The sequence below is a fragment of the Pundamilia nyererei genome, unplaced genomic scaffold (genome assembly GCF_000239375.1).
Source record: "Pundamilia nyererei isolate P.nyererei 1_Seehausen unplaced genomic scaffold, PunNye1.0 scaffold00129, whole genome shotgun sequence".
NCBI lineage: Eukaryota > Metazoa > Chordata > Actinopteri > Cichliformes > Cichlidae > Pundamilia > Pundamilia nyererei.
The window spans coordinates 704,700-712,723 of NW_005187530.1; positions in this window are offsets into that span (position 1 = coordinate 704,700).

Genomic DNA, 8,024 nt, shown 5'->3' on the forward strand with positions numbered 1-8,024 from the left:
GGGGGGTCATACGATGACCCTTGCAATGACCCTGTTCAGTAACATTTCACATGCTGCCAGTGTTTCTTCTCCCAGGTGCAGCCGAGACTCCCCCTGTGCTGTCAGAGAGCACTGTCCGGATCCATGAAACCAATCATTCTTTGGCATCATGGAAACAGCGTTTGACAGCCGTGGTCGCCATGGGCATCCTCCCCTGTGACCATCCTCGACGGGGGACCGGGGAGGTAAGGCCATCGCTCAGCAACCCTCTCTGGATGGCTGGTTCACTGCTCTAGAAAGCAAGCTTTTCTGCACGGAAAAGAAAAGCAAAACCAAAAAAATCCTGTAGTTTAGTTTTACTGTGAAAATTCAAAACACATCCAAAGGACGAGGGACTTCTGAATGATTGTTGCATGTGAAAGTCTGCAGCTGCGAGGAGGCGGATCATAAAAATATGGAACATTCGTAAGAATTCGGCTAAATGAATATTTAACATTTCACAGTCTGAAACACTAGAATTCATAAGATGAGGTGTTGCTATCCGGCAGGCATGTAGTGCAAAATAACACCAGCAGAACAGAACAGAGTGTCAGAAAACTCAGTAAGCAATGTACATGCTATGAGGATAAAGCAAGCATTTGAAAGCAGGGCAGTATCAGACATAGTACGTATACAAAGATTGTGCAATGTGTGCATGATGCAAACACAAGGTGCCTAAGTGGAACAGATATATGTCATGAGGCTCAAAATAATGTCAAAGAAATGTCGTTAGATGAGACGCAGTTGGTGTGATAACCATTAGATTGGATTTCACCCTCTCATTGCACCACACTGTCTTTCCTCTGTGTACCTTTGTCTTTCAATTGTCTGTCAGTGTACTGTGCACAGGGACACGGAGAAGATAAGGCAGTTGTTTTTTTGCATATCTCCCATTTAGACTCCCACGTGATTTTGAATGGGTGAGGGGGGGCAACATTGTACAAACAAGTACACGCAACTGCTGGAAAAAAAAAGTCCTTGTACTGATATAAAACAGATCTCAACTACTCTAAAATAAAGCTCAATTCACGGTCAGCCACGCCAGAAAGATGAAATAGCATTGCAGGAGTGTTTTGTAATCAATAATGCATGGCTGCCTATCTTCTGGAAAAGAGAAAGCCCCTCCAAACACACCAGAGGCATCACACACTTTTCATTTCATGCTGAAGGTCAGCAGAGCCGCATGGAAGTCCCTGTAGTCTGTAACGCAAAGAAGTTAACGCGTGCAAAAATGTATTATTACATTTTTAAAATTCATTCATCGCAAGCATTAATCCATTTTTATTATGCTGCCCTGTCATCTGAGGAAAGCTTCCGTTGAAGTAATCTGATCACTAATGTAATCTAATCATTTCAAAAAACAAGATCAGGATAACAAGATGAAGGCTGTAGACTATAATCAAGAAAGTACTTACTGGATACTCAGTGATATGAATGCGAAGTTAATAATTACTATATATCATACATCAAACAAACATGTAGAACCTGTGTGGAACCTAAATTTAACTTCAGTATACTTACAGGGAAAAGTTCATGAACAGTTAAACATGAAGCATTTTTTAACCATGCACAGTTATTAAGTGGATTCTAAATAAATAAAAACCACAGAACAACACTTTCTCCTGCGTTATTTAATGATGATATAAAAAACATAAATATGGCCTTTGAAACAAAGAACAATTTTATGGTTATAGACTAAAAAAGACACACATCTCTAATTCCAGGCTATACCAAATGACTGAGTAAAGGCTACAGCAGTAGTGTAAATGAAAAATGCATCTGTTTATGTTAACAATTACCTTCCTATATCTACCCTGTAATTACGAAATAGGTTCTCCAAGAAGTACTTAAAGTGTAATTTATTGCCTCTTCCTTCCAAAAATCACCTCGCACCTCTTTTTTCATTCTTCCTTTATGCTTATGCTTGGTAAGTACCCAATTAGTGTTTTATTGATATCCTGCGCGCACAAAGTAATTAACCAGATGATTGCAAGTTGTTCTGATTGATATAACACAATTTTCTGTGAATATTTATCCTTGATATGAACTCGCGCTCACACCTCTCAATTTTTTTTATCAACGCCCATCTGTTCAGTCCAGATTACTGTTAAATATTAATCCGTCTCCATCCTTACTGCATTATGACAGCATGCTCATCACCTGCTTGAGAGAGTCATCATCTGTATTGATTTCCCCCGGCATCTGCACATCTGGATGCTAAATTATTCTGACGCAGAGCAGCCTTCTCTCTCCTTAGCTGCTGTAAATACAAACCATGCATACACATATGTAAAATTACCCTTCCAACACGTACGTGCATTTGTGCACACAGCAATACAGACATCTACGATTGCCTCACTGTAGTGCACATGCACCCAGGATCCCATCCCCCATCTTTTTGCAGAAAACGGTTTGTTGTTATATTTGCCTACACAGATGTGCCTAATCACGTACACGCGTTCCTATATGTACACATGCATGCACCCACCTTGTCTCTCTTTCTGCGCCTAAAATGCTGAGCTCGAGGATGGCACGTAGGAATAATCAACTTCCTACCACATGAAGCCACGGCCCCACGACAGCTCAGATCAGTTAGACACCATTAAAGGCTGGTCCCAGAACAGCCACTGAGACTACCTAATGTCTCCTTTTTCCCCTCTGCACGGTGCTAACTAAATCCATCTCCTGCCTCACCCAAACCTAATTACAGGTAGAGATGCACTGTGTGAGATGAAAAGCTAGGAGACGCTTTGATTGATGCTGAGCTCCTGCAAAACAGAGCAAATAGGTAATTAACATGACAATGGGGATGAGGCAGGGGTCTCATACAACGACAGAAGTGTGGTGGTGTGGGTTGCAGGAGCAGAGGTGTCCTTATGTGTATTGTGTGCTCTTCGTTTAAAGGAAGAAGAAAAAAACACCAGAGTGTAGATATAAAGAGAGCTTAGGAGGAGAAACTTTGATATGTTGTCAGATGTTTTTGTTATCTGTGCAGTGGTGAGGAGGAACAGATAACAGTCTTACAAAGTGCTGCAGGGAATGACCAGACGCTTAATGGAGGTGTTGAAACCTCGTGCGGGGATAAATAATTTAGCCTTTGACAAAGTATACCTCATAAATTTTTCATTACAGCATATTTATGGGTGAATCATGAAGATGTGATATCTGTATCAGTTTAAATTGTCAAGTGTATAGTGTAAGAGCTACGGCTCCTCTGACCAAATCATTTGATTCACTTCTCAGTTAGCAGGCTGATGTCGAGGAGAATGTGGCTCGTTTTGAACCAAAACCATTAACGTGGAGTGTTTAAATGTCACGTTAATGCTGAGATAACGCTAAAAACGATGATGTGAGAGCAACACTACACAATCCAAGGCTGGCTCAGGAGAATAAAACGCACACCTCATAAGCAATGGATGTGCTGGGGGAGTTGCGTTATAACATGATTCCTCTATGGGCAATGTGTTATACTTTTGCCTGGGTTTCTATGTTGGCAACAATTGCTTGGCAGCAAGTTTGGTAATCCCATACTTCTTGTTAGTTTGACTTTAGATCCCTTTAAAGCCATAGTTACAGACAGGAAACCAAATAATACTCAATTATATGCAACCTAGAGCTGCAAATGCACTAATAAAGACTATAAACATTTAGTTTGCAGACAGATATAACTGTATGATAATACAGTGTTTATCATTTTGGCAAACAACTAAAAGAAAAAAAGGGGTTAAAAAAAGGTCATAAGATATTTACAGCAGTTTTGACAGTAAAAAGCAAACTATAACTTCCTGTAGGAGGAACAGAGATCTCACACTATCTCACACTATGAGAGAATGGCTGATCAGCTACGGACGATCCACCACCTCTGACCAAATAAGCTCCGATCTGCGGCCGGCAAATTGCATGTGACTTACAAACTGGCACCAATGTTGTGTCTGTAATAACTGTCTAATCTGGAGGCAGAGAGCCATACATCCAGTAACTGTTGACAGCTGGCATTGTTCTGAAACTGCATGGTTAGCTATTCTTATTCATATGTCACAACATGATGAAATTTTCCAGGCTTGTCTAACGGCCAGTTGAAAATGTTAAGAAAAAGCGCTTCAGAGTAAATTTGATGGGCTGAACGCATTCTGTACTGTACAGGAGACACGGCACGAGATTGAGTGACAATGGTCTACAGCCAATCAGGACGCAGAACACAATGCGCTGAAAAAAACAACAACAACAAAAACCAGCACGCAAAATGGCACAAAAAATTCTGCGAAACAGCGAGGCTGCGAAAAGTGAACCACGTTATAGCGAGGGTCCGCTGTATTTCCTTATGAACTGCAGTGTAGCAATAAATAATATACATGGAAAACACTCAATTACACTTACTTTCTTTCTATATCTAGATAGAAAGAAAGTAAGTAGTCATTAGTCATTGCTAATTTTCTCTGTACTTTCTTGCACAACAATATGCAGAGAAGCAACGCTAACTCTTACTGAAGAGAAACAGGCCTTTTTTAATAAACAAACAGCTCCGATATAATTAGCAAGATCAAGATAAGTGGAGCACAGTCCAAGACGTCTGTTATATGTTTTCTGTGCGCTGCAAAACAACTCTTCACAATTGCTAATAAAGACCTGCCTATTTATGGTGAATATAGTGTACATGTGCCTAGGAAACATATATGGGATCATGAAGTATGAAGACAAGTGTAATTATTAAAGTTCTGTAGAAAGAATACCCCTGTAAATGCTCACATAACAACTAGAACACTATTAGATTGTAAGTAGTTTTCTTAACTAAAGTAAGGGCCAGGGATTCCCAACTTGTGAATCTGCCCCTGTGGGCTCACATAATAAATTTAAGGGTTTGTGGTGTGATTAATGAAGCTCTGTTACACAAAATTTCTCAGTCTTTTTTAGTTTTCCCCTGAATCTGTAAAGTCTGTTTTGGTTGATTAAGTTATAGTATCAAATAGTTATTTGCAAATCCACCTTGCAGAAAATAATCTGCAGCCGTGCCAAGACATCATGTTTTGTTTACCTTTTTGATGATGTAATATGTTGTTTAGAATAAATAGATTGTGAAGTCACATTTTAAGCATTTTTTTTTGTAAGTTGATTTATTATTATGCTTCTTTAAGTTCAGCGATTTATAACTGCAGCGAGGACGCTGCTGATTTTTTTTTCCTGACACACAAAAAGGGGGAAAAAAAGGGGGAAAAAAGGAGAAAAAAAGAGAGAAAAACCCCCAAAACATTTTAAGCATTTTGTATTGGATTGACTGCACGCTTGTGGTGCAGCTGCAAAGAGTTTTTCATGATATTAAACATTTTTGCACTGGTTAAACACCCAGTTTCTATACACGAACTGCTGCAGTAACAGTGTACTTAATCAAGGTTAACATTACTTAGCAGGTGACCCCTTACTGACCCATTCTAAAGTACAATCGCTCTCCCTACAATTTGTATAAATGCAGTGATGTGTTATCATGCTGAACTACACCATGTTTCATTCATAGCCCAAACTGTAAAAAATACTGGCGCAGCATTATAAAGTTGCAGCCACTGCCCATCAGCTTAGATTACATTCAGACCCAAGCACACAAGAAAATGCTGTAAACCCCCTGCTTGATGGCCCATCACATGATTCAAAAACACAGTAATTCCTACTCGTTTGCAGAAATGTTCCCCTGGGATTACTGTTGTGGGACAAGACTCCTTTGTTTTAGGTTTTTGGTTTAACATTCCCACTGCTTTCAAATCATTTCACAACTACAAAACTGCTTTCTGTTCATCTACCGAGGGGGAAAAAAGAGCTGTAATCAGCCAAATCACACTAACCTGCCTCCGTCATTTCAGCGTACGTAAGAAGCAGACGCAAACAAAGATAAGACTCGCGCATTCTGCAAATCACCTTTTCATTACAGTAAATCGTTTTCTGCATTTTTCTACATTTTCTGATACCAATTAAGCCACAATGACAATGCGTGTAGAGCCAAGCTATATGTCTACTTTGCACAATGTGGTTGTGTATCAGAGAAGTGGGTGTGAATGAGAGACTTGCAAATGCTTTCAAAGGGGACGCTCTGAAACTTCCAATGCACATTTGTCATGCTTTTAAGTGATTTACAAATGAGAGGCATGAGGGCTTTGTGAGGGAGATGGAGCGAGAGTTTTTCAGAGGGGAGCTTTGTGTGTCTCTGCCTACCCTGAGCATATAGATGGAGCTGGAAATTGTGTTTGTGCGTCATCAGCGGTCATTAAACCAAGACACACACCAGAGCCACTGGCAGTATGGTGATGAAGTGGAGGTGGAAAAAAAAGGCAGACGATCGTGATGCAGATGAAAAATACTTTTCTGGGTCTTTTATTATTAATTGCAAGAAGTGATCATGGGAAAATTAAGCGAGAACAAAATGAGAACAAATGTTTTGCTTCTGATAGTTTTTTTTAATACATGTAAACTCCAGATACATCGAATGGAAATGGAATCAGTTTGTTTTCTCATCCATTTATGTCCATTTTACTGCAAATCCCCTGATACCACACCCACTCTTTCCCATGCACACACACACTCATATTGTCTCAATTTCTCTCAAACACTGACACACACACAATAACAGTATACGTTATCTCAAGTAAACACGCTAACTCAACGTCACAGATGATGTCTTGCCGACTTTTGACTAATTTCTGATAGTTCAGCATTCAGCAGTGGCGTCTTGTTTAAGCCAAGCAGCACTTGAACAAAGATGAGAGGGAAGAGGGGGAAAAAAAGACAGAGGAAGAGGGAGGAGGGACAATCTAAAAGCTACCCATCCCCCCTCTTTGTAAAAAAAAAAAGTAGAAAGAAATGCGTGCCTTGCCATGATTTCCTCTCTCACTTTTATGAGGCCACTGTTTTACTTTCTATATTTAAGCACTCAAGAAAATGTAAAACACTCAGACACCCCTATAGCTGTGTCTATACATGCACCGTGGCATTGGTTTCAGTGCTAACAGCTTTGCCACTTAAGGCAACAGGTTTCTATGAGCATAAGCAGTTTTCAAATGACACTAAACTCTAAATGTTTTCTTTCGACATAATCTTCAGTCATTTGGGAGAAACTAACAATGGCCAACCCTAAACTGACACATTTCAACGTCAGCTGTTTCTAGCATGGCTTCTGTGTAAAAGCTATTGACAGTGGCCTGAGCTGTGTGTGCTTCTGTGTGTCTTTGTGTGTTTGTGTATATGTGGGTGGGTGATCCAGGCTTTACTTTGCAGAAAGGATTGGGGGTCGGTTGGCTGTTGTGAAGTAGGACGGTGCTGGTGTTGGTGTTGCTTGGTGGGGGTTTCGGGGCTTCTTGTCTCCCTTGCGCACTCATTACTTTGGTAAAGTAAAACTAGATAGGGCTAATTACAAAGTGGGTTTGAGCACTTGAGGGCTATCCAAACAACAGCTGTCTGTGGCATAAGCAGGAGAGTCAAACACACGGTTGTCTATACAGACACACACAAGCATCTTGGATATAATTAGCAAGATAGAGATAAGTGGAGGGCAATTCAAGAAGTCTGTTATGTGTTTTCTGTGCACTGCAAAACAACTATTTACACCTCTTCACAATGGCTAATAAAAACTTGCTTATTTGTGCTAAATGTTGTGTAAATGTGCAAGAATATATATCAAGCAAGTATAATTATTACAGTTCTGCAGAAACAACCCCTGTAAATGCTGACATACCAGTGACAGTAAGGCTGCACATGTATCGTCAAATAACACTGAGTCTCAGCCTGTGAACCACTGTGGGATCACAAAATAAATGCAAGGGGTTGTGGCGTGATTAATGAACCTCTGGCGCACAAATTTGCGTAGGGTTTTTTTTAAGGGTTTTTTTCCCCCTTAAAATCTTTAGACTGTTTATTTTTCCTGTTTATGAAATGCTGGACTCTTTTTAGGTCATGGAGGGAAACTCTATTTGGTAAAACAGTGACAAGTTGCTCCAGCTAGAGACTCATTTGTTTTGCGATGGATC